General features: G+C 33.0%; 1 pseudogene; it reads right to left on the bottom strand.

The window, feature by feature from the left end:
• The window catches only part of LOC144249344 (leucine-rich repeat-containing G-protein coupled receptor 4-like), a 36,123-nt pseudogene extending 10,519 nt beyond the window's left edge, over positions 1-25,604 (bottom strand).
• Between the last annotated feature and the right edge of the window lie 267 nt (positions 25,605-25,871).

Below are 25,871 nucleotides of genomic sequence, written 5' to 3'. Positions count from 1 at the left end.
CAAGTATATATAAAGTTTCATAATAATACTGTAATTTAAAGTAAAACTGTTGCCAGGTGCAATGGCACAGGCCTATAATCCAAACTGTCATATATAAAACAGTTTTTTTGGTCAATGTTTTCTCCAGCCCTACCAATGGTTCTATGGGGTGCCTGACATCCTCTTGTGCAATACCCTTTCTACTTAAAGCAGCTAGTATTTCTACCCAAAAACACTGGCCTCTCATAAGCCAAAGCCCATTAGAGCCCAGGATATTTTGGGGAAACTTGCTAGAGACAGTGGTACAAGAAACTTTATCTGCTTTAAGAGAGAGCCCCGGGAAGATGAGGTGGCACATGCCTGAATTCCCAGCTACTTGGAAGACAAGGCTAGGATGATGGCAAGTTTAAAGTTAGCCTATACAACTTAGTGAGACCATATCTCAATATAAATGCTTTTCAAAAGGGCTGGAGATGTAGCTTAGTGGTAGAGTGCACATGCAAGACCCTTGTTCAATCCCCATACTGCAAAATGAATATATATATATATATATATATATATATATATATATATATATATATATAGAGAGAGAGAGAGAGAGAGAGAGAGAGAGAGAGAGAGAGAATCTGCAGGAAGCCTGTACATCCCCTTTCCTTAGCTAATTCATGTGGTTAAACCAACTCCAGTTGGCTTCTCTCATTCTTCAGCCCAAACATTCACACTGGATCAGGCAGGAAGGCAGCAATTTATGGGGGATAAACATGCGTCCTCCCTGCCATCTGGAGCCACCCCAATTCCTGTGAAACCTCCTAAAGTAGCCCTCTCCCCATCAGTCCTACTCAGGTAAATGCTGTCTGGTTCTAAGCACTCAATTTAACAAAGAACCTCCTTCCTTGGCTTCTCACATCCTTTGATTATCTCTTTGATGGGTATAAATTGTCTTTTACTTGCCCAGCTCACACATCTGGTAAATGGCAGAGCTTAAGGTTTGGACATTCAGGCTTTTAACCACCAAGTTTAATGCCATATACCATCTAGCCTCATTAAATTAAAAAAAGCAAAACAAAAACAACAACAAAAAAAAAAAATAGGGCCCTGAGCCAAACCAAAAAAAAAAAAAAATTCAAATACCACTCCATATTTTACACTTGGCCTTGAACACACCTTGTAAGTATTGCTGAGAAATAAAGTTGATGGTGCCAATTTTGTAGTCTGGTAGTGATTTGCACTGCTCACCAATGATTTCTGGCTTTTCATCTTCTGGGAACGTGCAGGATTGCACTTCCAGATCACATGACTAGTCCTGACCAAAGAGTGTGCATGGAAGGAGTTTGTGCCATTTCTGGGTGGAGCATTTAATGCTAGTGAGAGACAAGCCTGAAATATGTCTCTCTGATAGGACAAACAATAATGCCCTTTAAGGTGTTTTCTCCATTGAGCAGAGCCCTCAACCAAACTATCATGGTTGCAAAATGTGAGCAAAACACAGATCTTTTTGATTTTAAGCCATTGATATTTGGGGGTTAATAACTATCATAGCCTGCTCTAGTCTATCCTGACTGATTTAGCTAGCCTCCTATATCCATAGTTCAACCAGTTGAGGATCAAAAACTTTCTTTAAAAAAATGCTTTGATGGCTGGGGCTATAGCTCAGTGGCAGAGTGCTTGCCTAGCATGTGTGAGGCACAGGATTGGATCCTTTCATTGCATAAAAATAAACAAATAAAATAAAGGCATGCTCTTCATTGACAACTACAAAAATGAAAGTAAAAATATTTTTTAAAAACTGAATTTATGGCATAGGGTGGTGGCTCAGTGGTAGAGCACTTGCCTAGCATATGTGAGGCACTGGGTATGATCCTCAGTCCCACATTTAAAAAAACAGATAAAACAAACAAATAAAATAAAGGTATTGTGTCCATATGTAACTAAAAATATTTAAAAAACTGCATTTTTACTGAACATGTATAGACATTTCTTCTTGTCATTATTTCCTAAACAATACATTATAACAACTATTTTCATAGAATTTACATTGTACTATGTTTATAAGTAATTTAGAGGTGATTCAAAATGTACCAAAATATTTATAGGTTATACAAATATTACGCCACTTTGTATAAAGTGTTGAACATCCATGGATTTGGGAGTCCAGGAGAGGTTCTGAAACCAGACTCTCAAGGATACTGAGGGACAACTGTACATACAGTATGATTGTTTACTCATTGATTCAAACATTTTTCTGCCCAGCTGGTCAAGAGTAAAAGCTTAAGCCAAAGTCCTGAAGGTCCTAGTTTAATACATCTGGGATGGGGAACAGACCTGTGCAGCTTTCTGGTACTCCCAAGTGATTCTAATGGTCTAGCAAGGCTGAGATTCCTGCATGGCTACATCTTGTGATGGTAGATTAAAATATGGTGTCTACACTTGAGGGCTACCTAGACTGAGAGGACAAGCCCAGAGCCAGAAAAATCACACTACTAAGAGGGTAAATTACCGGAAATATGCAAAAGTAAGTAAGAATATAGAAGCAATTGATGAATAATAAAGCTTTACATGTAATAGAAAGTAGATATGCTTCTTGGAAAATCCATTCATCACATGTAGTAGAAATTAGATATTCTTCTTGACAAATCCATTCATCAACTCTGTGAATCCAGAGCAGGTACCCAAGCTGTCAGTTTAACATGTAGATTATTATCCGTCACTATGCTTCCAGTTATGTAAAACAAAGCTTAGAAAACCTCTAAAGATGTGGTGCAGGGTCAAAATAGTTAGTACATGGCTCAATTGGACTCCAGATCCAGGCTTTTATCTATCTAGGGCCCAAGGCCTTGGCTGATTCATTTAAGGCCCCTGCTTCTCTTCCAGTTTTCTCTCTGCCATGCTACTTACTGCACACTACAGTGCTTTGGCTCCTGCTGCCATGTCTGTCTGGCGTGCCCTACTTCAATTCTCACCACCTTGTTTCTGAACCTCAGCCAGGTCATTGAATACGGGGTTGGGTGGCCCAATCCCTGGTGCTATGACTGCCCCCATCGATAGCACATTCCTTTACTGGCTCACTGAGCACCTCTATAATTAGATTGCAGTTGGGTCTCAGTTTCTTTTCTCTGAGTCATGTAAGTAGCATTGGGGACACTGCTAAAGCACCAGCGATGGCCACATGAATGCTTACCTTGGCTAAATCAAATCACTGCAACCCACAAGACTGATCCTTCCAACAAGAACACACAGTAAGATATTTATGAAAGGCCTTTGTTTTCTTGTAGTTTTGCAACCACTGTACAATTCTCCACCTTTGTGAATCTCAGTTGTCAGATGTAAAATGGACTAATGGGAGTACCTGCCTCACAGTTGTAAGAATTTATTAAGATGAAAACTTAAGTGTCTTGCCTGTTCATAAGGGAGACATGAACTAAATTCCAACCACATTGGTTGTTATGAGCATCTTCTTATTAAACCACTGGTATTATCCCTACTCAGCATGCCCCTAAAGACATCGTCATTAATATTATCACTCATACATCCCACCAAGTCTAAGTGGCTGTGCTAAACATTCCTTCCTAGAATGTATAGTATTCTCAGAATCCTCAAAAATGAGTTCTTCACATTCTTGTGATGGTTCAGTGTCCCAATCATGAATTATCTCCCTGGTACCTCCAGAAAGCTGCCCAGTGCATTCTCAGGAAGTGTGTGGCTGCTAAACAGTTCCATTCAGGCTCTTTGGATATGGCTAAGAAAACATAGGTTCTCCTTAGGCTCCCACTTTCACTGACCTTCTCCCCACTATGGGTGTTTCCAATTCATTTATGGTCAGCCCAGGCCACTGTGGAGGTGACCCCTACCTCTCCCTGCAGGAGGGTCAGGGTGGCAGTCAAACAGTCCTGTGGACTTCTGGAATCATTGATAACTCTAAAAGGAATAATACTTGCACCAAGATTATTTTCATTCTTACTAGAAGGAACTCAAAGAATGGGGATTTCAGTTGGGAATAATAATACTCCATCGGCCCTCAGAGTGATCTAATCTTGTTTCCCTTCCTTCCTCATTTTTCAGATATCTGAAGCACAGTAGGCCAAATTGGGGTTTTGGTGAGGCATTCCAGTTGAGGTTGCCTGTTGAACAAGTCTGGGCTATTATAAAAGGACAGGAAAAGATTTAATTTTCCCACACCCCAAATGTCATCAGAACAGGCAACCTATGAGGGAAACCAAAGCTCAAGCCACAAAATAAAGAAAAATGTAAATTTGGCTTTCTGATTAAAAATATTCTGAAGACCCAATTTGATTGAGTGGTGTTTGCTGAGATCCGATCCTCAGCACCACATACCAACAAAGATGTTGTGTCCGCCGAGAACTAAAAATAAATATTAAAAATTCTCTCTCTCTCTCTCTCTCTCTCTCAAAAAAAAAAAAAAAAAAGAAGAGACCAGAAATCAATGAAGAGATAAAGAGGTGGCCCAAGAGGCAGGTTGCCTCCAGGCAGGCCAGTGGCCAAAGTGAGAGGACCTCAGAGTGGAAATTTTCCCCAGAGGGCTGGAGCAAGAAATAACTTTTTTTTCAGAACTATGTTCACAAACAACTGCTTAAATAAATTTTCAATCCCATATCATCTGTCTCATTTGGCTGGAACAACAATCTTACATTCCACATCCTGGGCTTACCCTTCTGCACTCCACTGCCAATAAAGCATAAAGAGTGTGATTAGTTCTTTTTGCATGAAGAAGGACCATTAAATCAGTTGGCTTCTCTTTTATGTAGCTTCTTACAACAATATCTACCAACCTATCTTGTGTTCTTGTGTCATGCACAATCGAGGAACATTTTTTCACAATTTAGGAATACGTAAGCACCAGCCTTTTAATTAAAAAAAAGAAAAGGAAAAACAAATTCCACAGTTCCAAGTAAGGAAAGAGGACATTTGGTGGGTGCAGTAGTGCAGGCCTGTGATTCCAATTACTCAGGAAGCTGAGGCAGCAGGATGGAAAGTCTGTGACCAGTTTCAGCAACTTACTGAGACCCTGTTGCAAAATGAAATAAAAAGGGTTGGGGTTGTAGCCCAGTGGTAGAGTACCCCTGAGTTCAATCCCCAGTACAAAAAAAGAAAAAGGAAAAGAAAAAGATGGCGTTAGGATGAACACTGTGGTGATGAATTGAAATTAGTAGTAAAAATATGAACTAAAGATTTTTGAAGAAAGGAAAAAGAAAACAAAGAAAAAGAGATGTATGTGTATGGATGCATTTATAGGTTTAACATAGTTCCAAATTCTGAACACTAAGAGGACTTAGAACTTTTTTTTCCATAGCAATGAGCAGGACAGATCTCCACCCAGATCTGGCTTCTAAATACTATTCTCCAATAATAGAGACCAGGGCTCTTTAAGAAATGCTTGATCCCAGAACTGGAGCAGGGAAAATGTAAAATAATCCTGGAAATCCTTGTGGTGGCAGAAAATAGAGAGATGCTTAATAAGGAATAGGGGATTGATTTTTTTTAAATGGTACATTATAATTACATATACCAGGAGGATTTATTGTGACATATTTGGAATGCATGCAGCATAACTTGGTCAATTTGACAGGGACTTATTGAAATGATTCAGGAAACAATCTGAAAGAGTTCCCAACAGCCAAGTTAGAACAGTTTGAGCAAATACATAATGGTAGTATTTGATTATAAATTATAGAATTAAACATATAACCATAGCCCATATGAATAGTAAAAAATAGGAAATGAAAGAATAGAGAATGAGCAAGTTGTTTCTTTAAAGAAAATTACAGTTCATAAATAAAGAAATGATGAGAAAAATAAAAACAAAATAACTTTTAGGAGACCATAATAATAATTGTTATTGGTAAGATCTGTGAATAAATGCCAAAATTTAAGTGAGCAAAAGCAAAGTTATTTTTTTCCCTCTAGTACTGGGAATTTAACCCAGGGCCTCACCCATGACAGGCCAGTTTTCTAGCACTGAGCCACATCCTCTAAGTGAGTAAAAATTGAGGGAGAAATAATATATTCTCAAGGTATCTCCCAAAATATATTTATTAATTACAAAGAAAGAAATAGTAAGCTCATAGTAAGAAATCCAAAAAGCATCACATTAATCAAATAATTGAAATTAATATCACTCCTAACCAGTCATGCTGATGTGTCCCTCTTCCCACCAAATAATTCCATAAGGACCTTTCACCTCTGTGACATCTCCCTATAAAACCCATAACTCTGCCCAGTCATAAGTAAACACCAAACCCCAAAGGAGAGACTTTGTGCAAAACATATGACCAGCAACTTTCTAAAGGGTCATGGTCATAAAAGACTAGGAGAGACCGAGGCATTGCCACAAATTTGAATAGAGTAAGGAGTCATCATGAATAAATGCAACCCAAGCTCCCAGACAGAAACAGGACCTTAAAGGAAAATTGGTGAAATGCTGTTAAGAACTTCACCTTCTTATTTCTACACCTTTTTCCTTGCTGTTACAAATGTGTACAATTATCTGTGAATATATATATATATATATATATATATATATATATATATATACACACACACACACACACACACACACACACACACACTTATTCATGCCTAAAAGAAAGTTATCTAACAAATGCATTTTTTTTCTCTAAGGGATATCACAGGAACGTAGGAATCAATCAGCATTTCCTTATGCATGGGGCCATTTTAAATAGCAAAATCATAAAAGGAAGCCCAAAAGGGTTAAATGATTCGACACTAAGTAGAGTAAGAAAAGTACACATGTTTACACTATGATAGCTGAACTGAGAAGAAAGAGAGTGGATTTATTTCAGCTATCATACTGTAAACATGGAAATATGAGCTTCAGATGACAAATTTGTTGCTGCCCTATGCATATCTGTAAATGATTGCAAAAATGAAAAATTGTTGGTTCTGGATTTACAAATAAATTGTAGTGACTAATAAAGTACACAAATGTGCAACCTACTAATAACAAGAATCGAACATAGTGCCTCACATGTGCCAGAAAAGTGCACCTCTGCTGACCACGCCCCAGCTCCTTTTTCCCTCTTTCGAGATGTTGGGGATTGAACCTCCCAAGTTAGGCAAGTGCTCTAGCACTGACTACATAATATAATGCAATATAAAGCCCTTTTTCCATTTTATTACCTCTAAATGTATCAAACTTGAAATAAAATAACTTTCTATCCTAGCTATGATAATAGTATGGTTGGTGGGATGAATATATTTAAAAATACTAATTTTTTTCACCTTATTTTTTTTTCTAGGAAACAATTTTTCCATCCCAAATTACTAATGAACATGAGACACTGATAACGGTGAAGAAACATTTTGCTACTTCTAGCTCATGCATAAGATACCTAAGGGGCCTGTTCCCAGAGAGTTCTTATGGAGAAAGCCATTTGGATGGTAAAATTTAATTAAAATAGTTGCTTTGGTTGTTATAGCCATTTTCTCAATTTAGCAGGAGTAAATTCATTTCTCACAATGTACTAATTGCAACTCATGAGTCTACAAGACTAAGTTGCTAATCCATTTTCCATTTTAATTTCACTATTTTAGTGGTTTTTCTTAAAAGAAACATTAATTTCTGACAAGTCACAAATGAAAAAAATAAATCTGTATGGACAAGTGTAGTAGTATTTCTAAGCTATGCCTGTAAAATAATAGCCAGAACAAAATCTGAATGCTAAAGATTCACTTTAGTCTTCACTTTATTTGAATTTGTTCTTTGAGAAAGTTCAAAGGAATCAGGTGAAAAACTCTCTTCCCTATTAACATATATAACTATGCTGGGGGAAAAGGGCAAATCTATTTGTTGATTATTAAGGATATTTAGACAAATTACTATTCTTACTAGTTCTGTCTTTTTCTCAATTGCCAATTTCACTCCTTTTGTTTCTTGTGCCCTTAAACATATCACCTTATTGCCTTGTATCATAAGCTATTTCTGGCTCCTTTCTTTCCTTCATATTAAAAAAAATGTACCTGGGATTCTTCAGTTTTTCAAAATATTAGTGTCTTTTTTTTAAAAGCTGGAATTTGAATCTTTTTTGGTTTGTTATTAAAATGGGAACTGTCATTTGGAAAATTAATAGAGCCACAAGTTTCCTTGTTAAGAGGTTATTTTTTAAATCTAAATTTAACTCTCTCACATTCATATTTTATGGCATAACTTAGCCTCATCCAAATTGAATTTTTAAGTAGTATTCAATTCTCTATGGAAGCATCAGTGAAATGCAGATGTACTGTAAAAATATCAGCATGATATTGTGATCATGATAACTTGTATTATATGATATTTTTTTTAAAAATATGGTATATAAATCTGTAGTAGTGAATGTTTATATATAGCATCTCATTACTGTTTCTTCTCGTATTTATAATATGGAATTGTGAAGGACATATTTTAGGTAATTAAGCACTTACTATATGTCAGTCACTATCCTAGACATGGGGGTAAAACCATTCCTTTGACAGTTATAGTAGAAATTTTGTCTCCTTCTCACCATTTGTACTTAAAGTAACCCACATTATTAAAATGCTCAATTCTCCTATGTCATTTTCTTTCTAATAATTTTTAAATGTTATGCCAACCTGGAATGATTTTCATATCCTTCAATTGAAGAAGAGATGATGTCTATTTTAGGGTAGGAAAACAATATGAAAAGGTAATTGACTCATACAAAATTATAACAAATCAGTGATTGACTTTTGACTGATCTTAATCAAGACACTTTTACTATGATATTTATTTTCTTCCCTAAACACTTGCTTTATTACCAAACATTATTTCCATCTGAAACCCAAGTATTTAGGGAAGAAAAGAATCTTGAGAATAATCCATGCAAATATTTTTCATTTTTTATTAAGTGAGATGGAGAGAAATGAGATTGAGGTGTATGTTTTAAATTAGTAAATAGAGTTAATCTCAATACTATGATTACTTAAAATTGAAAAGAAGTAAAGAAGTAACAAATTAATTTTGCAATCTAGTTTTTCTGTGTTGAAAACATGAAAGACTGCTAAACTGTCATCAAATTGGGACTAATATAATTATCAAAATAGGATTTATTTTTAAAATGATATTTGGAGATTCAAAATGTTTTATAGGCCATAAAATTAAATAAGTTATTTAACTAAAATAATGGAAAAATCCTAGCATGGACATTCTCAGTACTGTACTCAGAAGATGAAAATAGACTGTTCCATTTTTATAGATCTCAGTTTAAAAATTTTTTGAGAAGACAAAAATGTCCTGGGTCACTGCACATTATCAAATGGTAACTGAAATTTCAAAAATTGAACAAATTTTTATAATAGCTGAAATTGCCCATTAGATTTGATTTAGTATTATCATTTCCTTAAAACCATTTCTTTCTTTAAAATTTTTTTTCTAGAAATTTGTTGTATTCTTCAATAATACTTTAAGATTATTTTAAAATACTGATTTGTTTTCAAAAGAAAATAAACTTGTATTAAGAAAAACATCAAGATTTGTTTGTTATCATTTGTACCTCAGTGTAATAAACATTATGAGAGAAAAAAAAAGTTGTTCCACTGCCTTAGAATTGCTTAAAGTTCTAAAAGCATTTAAAAGATGTTGGGAGATTTAAAAATAATTAAATAGGAAAGGTATAATGGTTATCAATTCAAAATATTTAAAAGCAGGGAAAGGGTAAACTACTTCTGTACTTGGCAATATTTTTGACTCTTTTTTTTTTCATGTGGTCCAAATTGCCACAGTAGAAGATGAACACTACTTATATGTAGGGCTAATGATCAATGGTTACATACTGGCCCAGCTCTACCTGCTGAGAAAATGTTGGTTGTACTTCTGTATTTTATGATAAATCTCTGCTTTTCCTAGGCCCCATGTGAACCTTCACCAACTTCCTTCCTGCTGCCCCACCATTTTTTTTTTTCTGTCTAGACTTTTCTCAAATCCAGCAACTAAGGATTAACATCTGTAGTCCAAAAGTTGTGTCTACAAGTCCAGCTCTAGACTAAGTCAGCATCCCTTCTGATTGGTCAATTCTTGTGTCATATTGGACTTCAAATATTGATTTTTTTTCATATCAGTTTTATATTTTTATTTAAAAATATGGATATATATATATATATATATATATATATATATCGATTTTTTGACTATCACCCCTATAACAAGTATAAGTAATTATAAGACTCAGAAAATTATGCATGGTGGGACTGGGGTTGTGGCTTGGTGGTAGAGTGCTTGCCTAACATGTGAGGCACTGGGCTCAATCCTCAGCACCACATAAAAATAAATAAATAAAAATATTGTGTCAATCTACAATTAAAAATTCAAAAAAAAAGAAAAGAAAAAAGAAAATGATGAGTGCCAAGTTGGGTGTGATGGTACATGCCTGTAATCCCAGCTACTTGGGAGACTGAGATAGGAAGATCACAAGTTGGAAGGCCAGCCTGAACAACTTATTAAGATCCTGTCCCAAAATTAAAAAAGGGCTTGTAATGTAGCTCAGTTGCAGAGCATCCCTAAGTTCAGTCCAATATTGAAAAGAAAAAAAAGTGATAGATGTCAAAGGAGAGCTACTAATCAGCTGCAGTATGAGGAATTGAAAAGGAAATGTTGTACTCCATAAGGACATAAGGGGAAATTTTGAAAGACTTTTGAACTTTTGAGACCCTGAGTTTTTGGACAGGTTTAAAAAAGGAGGTCATCACTGGCATACTAAAGAGCATTCTCCTTCATCTATTCATTTAGCAACATCTTCTGGGTGTTCGTCATTAAAGGGCCATACAATATATTTAAGAACTAGAATTTCAGAATCAAACAGTCTTAAGTGAATCCCAGTTTTATCACTTAATACCTGTGTGACTTTGGTCTAGTAACCTGCCTCTTAGTACTACATATATAATGGGAATAATAATAGAACCTACTTTTTAGGGTTATCTAAGAACTAAGAATTCAGTGAGTTAATAATTGAAAACAATAGTTCTCAAACTTTAGTTCATATCTGAATCATCTGGAGGGCTTGTTAAAACACAGATTGCCAAGCCCCATCCCCAAATTTCTGATGTGAGAATTTGTATTTTAGACAAATTTGAGGTGATGCTCTCACTGCTGCTCTAGGAACATACTTTGAGGAACACTGATCTGAAATATTTAGAACAATGCCTGGCACATAATATACTCTATGTAGATGTTGACCATTTATGCCTTCACTCTTTATCCTTGACTGTTTAATCTGTACCAGACATTGTGCCTAGACACTGGATACAAATGAGATGATATACAAATGAGATGAAGATGTGATTCCTCCTCTCCAGGGGGGGTCACAGTGTACTAGTGAGTTACTCCTTAAGTAAAATAAATCTAACATTCTATGCTTAGGAAGCAAATTCAATATCTTCCAACTTAAGGCTATGATTTGAGGGATCGAAATAGGAAAGAATCCTATAGAAGCCAATACAATCTTCTTAGCACAGATAAATGCCAAGTAGTTCCTAAAGCTGAAAATACAAAATAGATGAAAACAATATATAGCTGTATATAAAAACTAAAAGTTGATACCAGAAATCAAACAAATAATTGTGTCTAATAAGTGTGGGCCAAATGATTTTTTTTTAAATTTTAGATGTTGTAAGACTCATTAAAAGTGGCACTTAACCCTTTGCATTGGAATGATATTGCTAAATATTAATTGATATGCTACCCCCACACACACAAATCCTATGTTCCTATCTCACTTTGTTATAAATCTTCTTCCACTGAAAAAGAGAAACTTGTTGCCTGAGAAAGATACTTATCATGGAATCAAAGAAGACTGGTGACATATTCTTGGTTTTTACATTTGAAAGCCATTGTCTACATGTAAGATTCACAAAGAAGATAATTTTTATGAGTCTTTGTCAAGGGATCCTGTGTTCTTGATTCATGGGCAGAGCCCATTAAAGGGAAATTAGTCTTGTGCTCTGAAGGACTTCCATGGACTCTGCTCCTACATCTCCTTCAAAACCTCCAGGAGGTTCTTCTACCCGTTTTTGGCTTCCTAAGTAATACTAGCGTAAAGGAATTGTCTAAATAAAGGATATCAAATTCTATTTTCTTGAACTTGAACCTATATTCAAGAAGAGAGGATTGCCTAGAGGTGGGGAAGAAGCTAGGCAGGGATCATGTGTAAGGAAGTAAACAGTCTATTACCATACTTCCCTGAATGCACCTCATCTCAGAAGCTAAGCATGGTCAGGCTAGTCACAACTTGGATGAGAGCAGGTAAAACAAACTTCAAACCTCAGTAGATTGGAGGACAGAAATTCATGGCCAGACTATAGCATAGTAATTCAGACAATTAAGAAAACCAGAAATTAGTTCTCATTGCCTAAGAAAAAAGAAGAGTTATTTAGATTCTGAGGAAAATGAACCACTATTTTGTTGGTTAATTTTAAATAAATTATATAATTTTTACATGAATAGTGAACATACATTAAATAAACATTAAGTAATTTAGGATTTAACTGATAATTTGTTTGATTTGCACATTCACTCAACAAAATTATACTCTTCCCAACTTGTGCCAGGTAATGTGTTAGGCACTGAACATTAAAGATTAATGATACATTTTACATATCAGTAAAACAACAACCAAACCTTAAAATTGTACATTATATTATAAAGTTAAAACAAAACAACCTAATACATACAACAACAATACAAAAGTAGAAACATAAATGTGCATCTGTAATGTTTTAATTGTAACCATCATATATGGTATACAAACAGGATCAAAGAAAAAAATTCAGTCATATTACTTACTGAACTCACACATTTCAACACCATGGATGTGGCTTAAAGTTTTTCAGTGTACCTTCATCACTGAATTAATTAATAATTTAATCAATAGTGAGTTGCTCATAGAAAGTTTTCATTCCATTTAGAGAAATAACTTTTTTCCAAGAGAAAAAAACACTGAGATAAATAATACTATATTTTGGAAGAGTATTTCAAAATAATTAAAATTACTTTTTGACACACTTTCAAAAAGTAATTTTAATTATTTTGAAATGCTCTTGTTTCTCATTATTTATCTCAGAGCACATGAAATATATATATATATATATATATATATATATATATATATTCATATACATTGGCAAATGGCAATTTTTACTACTATTAGAATCAATTTGTTTCACTAAATATTTTTGATTGCAAATACAATTCACTCCTACCTGCCCAATGAGGAGAGTTGTCTATGGGGGAATATGATGCTTAACACTTGAGGACTTCCTGTCATTAACATTTCATATGTATCAACTCATTGGATCTTTGCAATACACAAAGAAGATGAGTTCAATCATTATGAAACATTAATGATAACCACTTTACAGAAGAGAAAATGTGGCCACTATAAAGTAAACTAATTGTGATCAGGATAAAGAGGCTACTTGCTGATTCAGGTTTGGACTCACATTCTGACTCTAGTGCTTGCTGTGTTCCGTTTTGTTAACATAGAATGAAACACATTTTCTGTAATATATTTATAATCGCTTATTTATGAATCTCTTTAAACTTTCTTAAATTATTCCAACAAGTCATATGGTGACTAATCTTTGCAAAATTTGACAATTAATATAAAAATTAAAATCATATATGTGTGCCATTCAAAGAGATCCTTAAGTAACTGTGTGTGTTTTGATAGCATGAATCTTTAATTAGAAAATATTGGGGATTGTCTGCAACATTTTAGTTTGCTACCTATAACATACTTTATATTGAATAATATATAATCAACTAACTTATACAAGTGTAGTTGATTTTAGTTTTTTTCCTATTATTATTCAGTCAGAGTCTGTAGTCAGCAGCCTCATGTTGTATGTGTATGTGTTAGAGAGGACAGGTTTGCAATCAAAGCTGATTGTTTGCCCAAACACCATCTGGACTACCCATTTATAATATGTCAAATGAGACTGCCCAAGGTGTGAGGAAAATCTTAATTTCACATTTATTCAGGTCATACTGGTTGCGGAATCTTTGGCCACAGTTCAAACTGCACCATTATCATGTTTGTATTTTTATATAGTTTGCATGCTCTTTATTTTTCTAAATTCTCATGAATGTTTTTCTGATCTTGACTCCCTTCCCTTTAATAATTTTCAATATTTTATTATTAAAGATTTCTACCTACTTTTGTTCATAACATTAATCATCCTTTTACAATATAGAGCTTTTTATAATAAACAATTTAAATACTTTAAAAACCAAATGCCCTTGGAACGACTTGGTTTATATTAAATTTTTATCCATTCTTTTTTTTTTTAAAGAGAGAGTGAGAGAGGAGAGAGAGAGAGAGAGAGAGAGAGAGAGAGAGAGAGAATTTTTAATATTTATTTTTTTTTTTTTAGTTCTCGGCGGACACAACATCTTTGTTGGTATGTGGTGCTGAGGATCGAACCCGGGCTGCATGCATGCCAGGCGAGCGCGCTACCACTTGAGCCACATCCCCAGCCCAATTTTTATCCATTCTAATTAGCAAAGTTTCAGTATGCATAGATAAATATAAACATATTAACAACGATTTATTATGTATCACTAATTCTTATAAAGAAAAATATCCAGAATTAATATTGACATTTTGAAAAATTAAGCTTTTAATAGATATTAATTTATGCATGAAATTGAAGATTTCAACTGAGAGTTATAACTTAAGGTTTTTTTAAAAAACTTATGAAGTACTTAAAGAAAATCAATAAAATAAGAATTTTGCTTTATATTAGATACTTCTGCAATATATTTTATTAGAATCAAAACCAGAATTTTTCTAAAACTTCATTAAATATTTTAAGTTATATTAATCTTTATATGATGATTTACACTTGCTAAATTGAAAGAATGATTAAAAGTAGTTTACAGAAATAATGGTATTTATTAAAATACAGTACTTTAACATTTTAAAAAGAATGGAATTTTCAGTGTATGCTCTGATGAATCCAATGCCAAAATATATTGGTAAGAGAAAGCTTTATCTGTACAAATAGATTACAGTTTAGGAAATGAAATTAAATATTAGTAATTTAGTCTAATATAAAGCATTCTTTTTTTTCAAAATGCTGTATTTCTTTGAGTAGCCCCTGGATTATTGGCCAAATTAAAACTCCAATGGAAATATCATTATTCTAGAAAATATCATGGTTTTTAAGAATGTTAATGTCACAATTTAATTAATAATATACATTTTAAAATCAGTCTTTAAAGTTAATTCCTTAATCATTATTTCTGATTTAAAAAACTATTACCATTTATCAGGAAACATGATATATTTAATATATCATTTGTATATGAAAGAAAAATAAGATTTAATTTGACAATATATAAAATATATGAGATATTCTTAGATTATACCTGATTATATGCATATTTCAGAATTAAGACAAAATTCAGCAGAAGAATGTTATGTTAATTATATTATTATATGGGGAACTGTAGTAGTTCAAGATATTATTTTTGTGTGGATAGCAAGGTAAGCAATGGAATGAAGGCAAGTTACTTTCTATTAATGAGAGGGAAATATATTAGAATAGACCATACCCCGGATTCATGTGATATATGAAATGTTAAAACTCTATAATTGATGAAATAGTTTGAATCATATATTTCAGTGATGAGTTTGAATATTTTAGACTACTTCAACAAAAATAAGTTTGAAATACATTTTTTTTCAATTAGCCAAATGAAAATGTGACAGTTATGGATTACATTACTACTACATATACAAAAATATGCATGCTTTGTAGTCCTAAAATGAAGAAGTCAGCCAAATGAAGTTGGAAATAGTAAATGAGCTTTATAATTTATTTTAATTCTTTAAAAAAATTGAATTTCATATTTTGTCTTTGAATACTTTTTTTCCCAAATCTACAATGATTCTTCAAACATTGGTAGATTAAGTAAACTTAATGGCTTGGGAGTCTGAGGCTTGAGAATCACAAGTTCAAAGCCAACCCTAGCAATTTAGCAAGGCCCTAAGCAACTTTGTGAGACTATATTTTAAATTTTATAAAAGGACTGGGGATGTGGTTAAGCACCCTTGGATTCGAGGTTCAATCCTTTTTACCAAAAAAAAAAAAAAAAAAAAGCAAACAGACAAATAAAAAATCACTGGTAGATTAGTATTTATGTACTATTTTGAGGAAACTAATTACATGGTAAAGATAAATTATAATGATAATAAGTTGATATCTCTTCTTATCATGTCAATAATAGATATTATCTGATATTGATCCTTTTACATTTGCATAATGAAATAGTAATGAAAGATTTTATAGAGCTATTACATATCACATTTCTTAATTTTATAGATATCCTATATTTGTTCTAAAATAAATTTTGCTGGTATTTTTATAATATTAAATGCTGTAATTGATAAAATAGTTTATGTATTTCAATGACATTTCAGAAATGACAATTTATATATAGGTATTTTATGAAAGAAAAATCTATCAACTTACATATCAAAAAAGGAAAAGAAGGAAAAAATCTAATCTTTACTTCTTAAGTACATAAATGAACTTATAATAGCAAAGATACAATTAATCATCTATGTGATTATTATCATTTTGATATTTTTAACTTTCAGATATATTTGACATGTTCAAGTACCTATTTGATTTTAAAATCATACACTTTTTGTAGTTATTTCATATTCTTCTTTACCTGTGTAACTAACTTTTCTTTTGAAAAGCAATAAAAGGCAATAAAAATATAAACTGCTCATGATGTGATGAACTTGATGTGCCTAAGAATGACACATTCTGGTGAATGCTAATCAGAAACTTTAAAAAGAACTGATGCATAATGAAAATCTAATTCTCTTTTGTTGATTTTGAAGATGTGTTTTGAACAAATTGCTTTTTCAATAGAAGCCCAAGTTTTTTTTCTCCAACCTATGGTTAGGACAATTGGGTCTGTTATTACAGACATGATTGTGAGGTTTGAAATAGGGTTAAAATTTCACTGTGGGATCAATTTATATAAGGGATTGCATCCTATGAAGTGGACATTTTCTTAAAATATCCTTCACATTGGTGTTCTCTGTACAGTCAAATAAAAATGACAAAAAACCTAAAGAATAATTTGGATGTTATTGTATTTGTAGCTTTTCTTTGTGTATTTAAAAACCCTTTCTTAAAAATCTGCTATATTTTCTTTTGACTTGACTATTTTAAAATGAAAATTTGCCTTTTTCCCTCTATGCAATTACAATGAAGTTTACTGATGACTTTATAATAAAGAAATAACATAAAATTAATGTGTAATTAGTTTTGCCACTAATCACTCTCTGTCCTATGAAAAGATAAAATACCCACACTTCTGTATACTCATCTTTAGCATGTTGTTAAATGGATGGTTACCCTATAATGTGGTTGGGATAATATATTTAGATTCTGAATATTAAGCAATTAATATACATCATGTCTTCCCATCCTCTTGGTTGTAAATAAATGTGATTAATAAACAAAGTTGGATGGTGTTTAAAATATAGGTTTATATTTGTTGTCCCCTCAATATAGGTCATTTTTTATGTTATGAATATCAATTTAGTCACATTTCTCTTCCCTGCCCTGATCCTAGATCTGATTTTAAGGTATGGGTATCAGATTGACCAAATAAAAATACTGGACATATATTTGAATTGCAAATAAATAATACATAACTTTACTGTATAAATATATTATGTTTGAGACAAATTAACATTTTTATTGCCAGATATTCAAATTTATGGGCTGGGGATATATGTCAGTTGGTAGAGTGCTTCTTTCACACGCACAAGGCCCTGGGTTCAATCCCCAGAATCACACCACAAAAAAAGAATAAAGAAAAAAAAAGGAAAAGTAATTCAAATTTATCTGGGTGTTTTCTATTTGATTTGGCAACACTAGACTGGACAGAAAGCTGCTGCCACCATAAAGCCACCTACCCAAAAATCCTTATGAAACGGGAGCCTGTTTCACTCTTCGGATATTGACTGCAGAGAAACAAAGAGATGGGCTGTTTAGCCCTTAGGGCCTTGCAGACCAGCATTTAAACTAGAATTTCTGAGAAAAAGACCTCTTTGCTGGGAAGTATTCTGGTTTGAAGATTTCAGTGGGGTGAAGGGAGAGATATCAATCCTTCCTGCAGAAACCAGGCTCTATATTAGAAAAGATCTTTCTCATAATCTTACTGGAAATGAATGAATAAGATGTTGGCAAAAGTGAGTGTTGAGGCTCTCTTTGCCTACTTCCCTGAGAAGGATCAACTCTCAGCAGATGGTCTGTCTTCGGAACCATAGGAGGAATAACCAGAAAACTTTGTTGCAGGTGTTTTGAAAATAGAAGCCGCTTTCTATTTGTTTCATGCTGTCATTGTAATGAATATTGCATCATTATGTGATATATATTATGCCATTATAAGACTACCTTTTGGTACTTCTAATGTTTACTATTTCACTGGATGTATTTTTCAGTAACTTTTTGTAACTTAACAATTATATTAAAGTAATTTTATATAAACTTTGATGATATGTGCTTTACGATGGACTACCTTTAATGATTAGAAAATACCTTAAAACATGCAATTGGCTTGTCCTTAAATTTTGGTTTCTTAACATAGCTAATAATAATAATAATAATAATAATAATAATAATAATAATACCTAAATCCTACTTTCTTCAGGCATACAAAGTAAAAAAATAAATTAAACCATATCTTTGGTAGTCAGCTCTGCCATGCTGTGACACACATACCTGACAAAAACAACTTAGAGGAAGGAAAGTATATTTGGCTCACAGTTTCAAAGCTTTAGTTCATGGTTGGTCAAATTCTTTGCTCTGGGTCCAAGGTGAGGCAGAACATTATGGCAGAAGGGCAGTGAGGGGAGGATCACTGTTCCTCTTACCTGCAGGTAGGAACAGGCACAGTGGCAGGGAAGATCAACCCTTCCAGGGCATGCCCCCAGTGACCCACCGCCTCCAGCCATGGTCCAGCTGACTAGAATTACCACCCAATTAGTCCATCCAACTAGTATGGACTGGTTAGGTTACAGCTCTCACAAGCAGATCATTTTACCTTTGAATATTTCTGCCTTAGCACAGGAGCTCTGGGGTGGGGGGCACTCATATCTAGACCATAACAGAGGTTTTGTTCTTAACCTCTGGAAATTTTGATTACTTAACATGGCCAATAAGAAAAATGATATCTAAATTCTGTCTTCTTCCATCATGCAAAGTGAAAGTAAATAAATATTCACATGTGTCTGTGAGGTGGGCCCAACATGGAAGATTTAGGCAAATATTAAAATTCTTTTTTGCCTGCTGAAGGTAAATGTAGAGAACAATAACTGTAAGCAGAGATAAATGATGTTGTAAATAAAACACTTATAGTAAAGTTTTCAGGCTCCCCTAAAGAACCCACACTCTACACTATTTTAAATAGAAATCTGTGTTATAATAAATATATATTATTTTCTAAACAAATATGTTTTCATATCCGTTATCTTCTTTGTCTTCCAAAATTTAACATTAAAATTATTAGAAATTTATTTTTTATAGCTTTTCAAGGAGGTTTCCTTGCAGCTCTCAATTTGTTTCTCCACATGTTTCTTTGTTCTCTGAGCCTGCCCTGTCAGCTAAAATGCATTGGGAAAAAAATCCCCCATTCTCCTTCTCTTTGATTGAGTTATCCTTTGCTAGGCAAAGTGTTGTTAGCTTTATGCTCCTCGCTTGGCTTCCAGCAGCTCTCCCCATAGATTGCTGCAAGAGCACTGCCAGGAGCCTGGGATCCCTGCAAGGAAGAGATCAAACCTCCTCAACAGGAATTCTTCAAGGCAGGTCAAGTTCGGGTCTGCTCAGAAAACCCTGTCTACATCACACAAAAACGCTATTACTCATTTAGAATTCTTTTTCTATGGATTGTCTCCACTTCTAACTTGACTTCCAAGTCAAGTTCAAATCCAGCTACAACTTCTGGGCACTTGCTTCCCTCCCACTCTCTTCCAGATAAGCCCTTTTATGCTACATAGACATACTTCAGATTAAGATATAAATTCAACTTTCATTTTTTTCTTTTGTTATAAGAATTTAGATCCATACAAATCTGGATCATTTGTTTTATTCTCGAGATTAGTGTATATTATAAATATAAGATCCTTGCATTCTAGTAAATTTCAATTTGATAGGAAGGGGCAGAGAAAGCAAAAAAAAAAAAATATCACCTCATCTGTCCAAGATAAGCAATTTTTATCATTTATTCACATTAAAAGAGCTCTGGTTTTTTATTTAATGCTTTATGAAGATTATTTTTTATAATGACCAAATAATAGTTCATCATGCCATTTTCTGTGTTTAATTTACCTGCTTTTGAACAATTTGTCACAGACATGTATAGAAACTCCCATTCTCCAGATATAAAGAGTAATTGATATAAAACTTCTCTGGCAATAAAACCTTCTCAGATTTTATATATTCTTAGCATGTATTACTTCATCATTGTATGCACTGTATATTTGAAGGTATTTGGTCTGTACTGAGAAACTACATCAGAGAAAAAATTTTGAGTGTCATTTCATCCAATCTTTGCATTGTTTGTGTCTTTCTAAAGATCTTTTTTAAAAATATGGACAGTGAAAATCTGATGGCTGAAAAATAGAATTTATTTGGATTTTATTTTTAATTTCTTTTAAGTTAGGTTGAAAACTTCCTTTCTTTATTCACAACTTTTATGTTAATTTTTGTATATTTGTTTAAGTGATATAAATTATATCCCCACTCTCAAAATTTTGCATTAAAGCCAACTATGTGTTCATCTTTTGAAATAATTCTGTTAATATTATCAGTTTGTGTCCATGAGATAAGTTCAAATTCTAGGTTATATTTATTGAAAACTGAACCATCTGCCATTTTTAAGACTCATAATTTTTCCCTGGGAAATGTCTTCCAAAAAGTATAATTGTTGTACCATAATTACTCTGAGTACAAAGCACATGAGACTACTTGAGTATCAAAACTCTGTTGGCTGAAAATTAATCTTATGTTCTTACACTATTTTCTTAAAAATCTTGAAGCATACACACAAAAACTTGCTTCTAAAACCCAGAACAATTATGGCACCCAATATATAAAGGAATAATTTTCATGTTTTTTGATAAGAATCTGATCAAAAATTTATTTACAGTAAACATACTCATATACTCTAAAATTTATGCTGTTGCGTTTATTTCAGTTTCAGAAAAAAATGCTTCAATAGGAATTTCAGACTGAATTTTCATCATATATAATTGGAAATTAGATTGCCAAACCATTATTGTATCACATTGTGTATCAGGTCATTTTCTCTTTTCATATAAAAACAGAGAGATTGAATAAAGTGGATATATTTTCAAAAGATAATAAAAATGGTCTATGTCTAAGGAGAAAGATAAGGCAAGAGACTGAAATGTAGAGGGAGAGAGAAACTGGCCCAGCAGAAGAGAAAGAGATAATTTTTTTTTCAAGTAACAGGAAATAGAAATCTTTCCATCCCAGAAAAACCAAGACTCCAAAGAACCAATCCTAAACTGGGATTCTGCACAATCTAACCCCTTTGATTAGAAGGAATACTGGAGGATTGGCCTAACTTTTTGATCTTTACTCCCAACCACCTAAATAAGGCTTACTGATAACTCTTTGTATAAGCTCTGCATTTGCCAATAACAGCTCTGAATTAGTTTCTGATCTTTTCTCTTAGGTATTAAATAAAATTTTGCTTCCAGCAAGAGAAATAAACAACACATAACTGAGTACAGGGTCAGGGACGTTCTACAATCAGAATCACTACTTTGGCTTCAACAAAACACATTTTGAATATTTCTACACTACAAAGAGAATGTAAAAGAAAGTAATGGCTAATATACCCATAATAAATGAGGTGCATGTGTGCATGGAAAAGAAGATGGAGTGATGGATAATCAAAGGTATGACTTAAGCTAAGGGAAAATTATACTTATTTTGCACAAAATGATGCTTTATAACATACAGTTTAATGTGTATCCTTAAACCTTAAAAATTCCTTTGGGTTTATATTTATTGTTAAATGTCTGAAAGATAAGGAAAACATAAACAAAATGACCAAGTTTTTTCAAAACATAAACAAAACAAAAAATCTGAGGATTTTTTGTGAGTTCCCAGAGAAAACTTATATTCACAAAAGAAACCTATACAAAAATGTTTATAGTAGGTTTATTCATAATATTCATAAATTGGAAACAACTCAGACATTATTGAACAAATGGTTAAACAAGTTGGTCCATCCACATCATGGAATAGTAGTTACTGATAAAAAGAAGAATGATTTGTTGATGCATATAATAAAGCTCTATGGATCTCCAAACAATTATGCTCAGTAAAAATCCTCAAACCTAAGAATTTACATAATGTTTGATTCCATTTATATAACATACTTGAAAGGACAAAGTTACAAAATGGAAAATAGGTTATTGGTCTCCAGGTCTTGGGAAGGGGTGGGGAGATGAAGGAAATGAGTGTGGGTATAAAGGCAGCATGGATGAGTTGAACAGCCATCCCATCTCCTACAACCTAAGAAGATAATGTAACTCCTATACAGTGAAGCCTATGAATGTGGCCTTATTTGAAAAAAAAAAAAGAAACTTTGCAAATATTTATTCATCTCAAAATAAATCATCTTAGGTTATATGAGTGGACTCTAAATCCAATGATAAGTGTCCACAGAAGAGGCCATGAAGAAGACACAGCCATGTAGGGAAAGCCAAGTGAAGATAGCCAAGGGTTGAAATTATGCTGACACACGTTTAAGAACACTTAGGACACCAGAAGCTGAAAAGAGCAAAGGAAAAGTCTCTCCTACAGTCTTTGGAAGGAGTGCTGCACTGTTGATATTTTCATTTCAGATTTCTGGCCTCCAGAATTATGAGACAATAAATTTTCATTTATCCAGTTGCCGTTATTTGATAAGGAAACTAAAAAAAAATACAATAAATCGTCAAGGCAACAGAAATATTCTGTAACTCCAGTTTATTAGTATCAAAATCTTATCTATGATATTGTACTACAGTTCTCCAAGTTGTTTCCATTGAGAAAAAAAACAGATAAAACAGTAGATAGAATGTTTTTGTATTAATTTGCACAACTGAATGTGAATCCATAGTTATCCAAAATAAAATTTTTATGAAAATTTAGTAAATAGAAGTGCATTTTAACTGGATTTCTTGGTTTCACATTATGAATGATTTGATGGCACCTGAAGAACAAGAATTTCACAGTCCACCTTCATACAAATATTTACTCCCAATGATCACCAAATTGCCTCAGATGTTTGCAAAATTCTTTTAAGTTATTGCCAGGAATGATTCATCTTTTAGCAAAATATTGTCATTCAAGCTATGCAGAAAATATTAATAACTAATTATAAGCCATCATTGTGAGTTGTCTGGAAGAAACTTGGAATATTTAAGTATGCAATTTTGATAAAGAAAAGAAAATTTGTAGCAGCTTTTATTATATATATATATATATATATATATGTTAAATAAGATGAAAAATAAAAACAAGTGGAGAAATAAAGATAGGAAATACAAGAGAGAGCAAAAGTTCGAATTGGCACACAAAACCTGTCAGCTATATACATCTCATGAAGTCGGGCTGCTAATTTTTCCAGAGAACAATTATATAAATATATAAAGATACTTAAGCTGCTATAAATTAGTCAATATTCTTATGTCAAAAATCTAAGACTTTAAAATAAGTAGCTCAATTAAATGTGTCAGGTTTAGTCACAGTTTAAAACATTTCCTTTAAAATATATGCACTACAATTTCTCTAGTAATTATTTTGATTCAAGAAGGGAAAATTTGCTAAATATTTAAATGCCAAATACATCAGTGATAGTTTCTGTTCATATTTTCAGGCTTTGGCCTGGAATAAAGGAAAAATCTGCACAACTTTAATATGAAATATTTGATATCATCCTTAATAATGTGGGCAGCTGAAAGGCATAATCAAATATAAAAAAAATCTATTTTGAAATTACCCAAAGCCATGGCAATTTTAACTTAAAATGCTTAATTTAAACACCAAGAAATTAGAAATAATGATGATCTAGTTTTAGTATGATATTTTAAATAAAACTATAGAAACTATTTCATGCAATTTACAAAAGTTGGCATCACTACAGAAATAGAGCTCAGGAGTTTTATCTTTCAAAATGTAAAATGATTTTCTGTAGAAGTATAATTGTCTAATGGTTTTCAGCACATAATTTTGGAGCTTCTTGTCAAGGTCATCCATAGACTTGAAAATAAAGCATAAAGCTTTTCATATTTACTAAGATTCCAATTAATGAAAAGATAAGGCAAAACATTCACATTCTATTAGGACAAAAATTGAAAGGAAATAGAGATTGCTAAGTTTATGTATTTGAACCTTCAGAGATGTTAAATAAGGATTACATTTGTATAAAAATTATTACTGGGAAAAAATGATCAACTATCACATGATTTTAAAAAATAAATTAGCATCTAGGGTTGAGTTTCTAGTTCAATGACAGAGCACTTGTCGAGCATGTGTGAGGCACTGGGTTTGATCCTCAGTACCATATAAATATAAACAAATAAAGGCAAATAAAGTCATTCTGTCCATCTACAATTACAAAATAATCTAATACAAAGACTACTTAGAGAATAGATTTTCAGTCTTTATAAAAATTTCTTACATTATTTTGGAATCCTTTCCTTCCCTTCCTTCCTTCCTTCCTTCCTTCCTTCCTTCCTTCCTTCCTTCCTTCCTTCCTTCTTTCTTTTTTCTTTTGTTTGTATTTGTTTTTTTGTTTTCAGTGCTGGGGATTGAATCCAGGGTATTTACCACTAAGCTACATGCCCAGACAGTAGCACTCTCATTTTTGTCTTTACTTTTAAAATAGAGACACTCCTTTCATCAAGTGAATGTTTTCAGGCTTAAATAAAAATCACAGATATAAAAATGGTGTAAGAAACGATTATAATGCTACTGATTATTATCTGAAATGAACAAACAGTAATAGACTAAGAAAGGGTTCATTGACAAAACACTAAGGTATAAGTTGAAGGGATTTAGAAATCAAACACACACTAATAAATTTGAAGTAATAATCGAAAAGTTTTCCTACTTTTTCACCAACTGATGTGGGTTTTATTTTTTTATTACATAAGGTACATCTCTATCTATACTTTTGTGCTATCCTAAGAGAATACCACAGACTAGGTAATTTATTTTTAAAAATAGTTTTATTTGACTCAAACTTCTAGAGGATGAAAGTACAAGATTGAGGGGCTTTATGTTCCCAGGGCTTTCTTTTGGTATCATAACATGGCAGAAGAGATCACATGGTGAAAGGGTGCAGGGGGAGTGCACAAGAGAGAGCTGAGCTTACTTTTATAAAAAAACAAAAATAAAACAAAAAAAAGAACAAAAACAAAAACTTGCTCTTGCGATAATGACATGAGGACAGAGGGCAGAGCTCTTCTTACCTCTTGAAGGTCAATACTGTTAGTATCAGAATGTTTGCTTGGAGATGAAGTTTCCAACACATGGATTTCGTGGGACATAGTCAACACAGAGCAATATCTAGTGCACTTCAAGTTCAATCGGGCCAGGTAGTTGCAGGTAGCCAATACAATGTCAATGCAAATGATACACAAACCCCTGCCCTCGTGGTATTGAGGATTGAACCCAAGGACTTTCTACCACTGAATGCATCCAAAACCATTTTATTATTTATTTTTTTTTTTTTTTGTGGGTGAGGAGACAATGTCTTGCTGGCCTCTATCTTGTGATCCTTTTGTCCTGCCTCCTGAATATCTGTGAATACAGGC

This window comes from Urocitellus parryii, chromosome 11, assembly GCF_045843805.1.
Source record: "Urocitellus parryii isolate mUroPar1 chromosome 11, mUroPar1.hap1, whole genome shotgun sequence".
NCBI lineage: Eukaryota > Metazoa > Chordata > Mammalia > Rodentia > Sciuridae > Urocitellus > Urocitellus parryii.
Note: the sequence above shows the minus strand (reverse complement) of the source record. Positions and strands in the feature narration are given on the sequence as shown.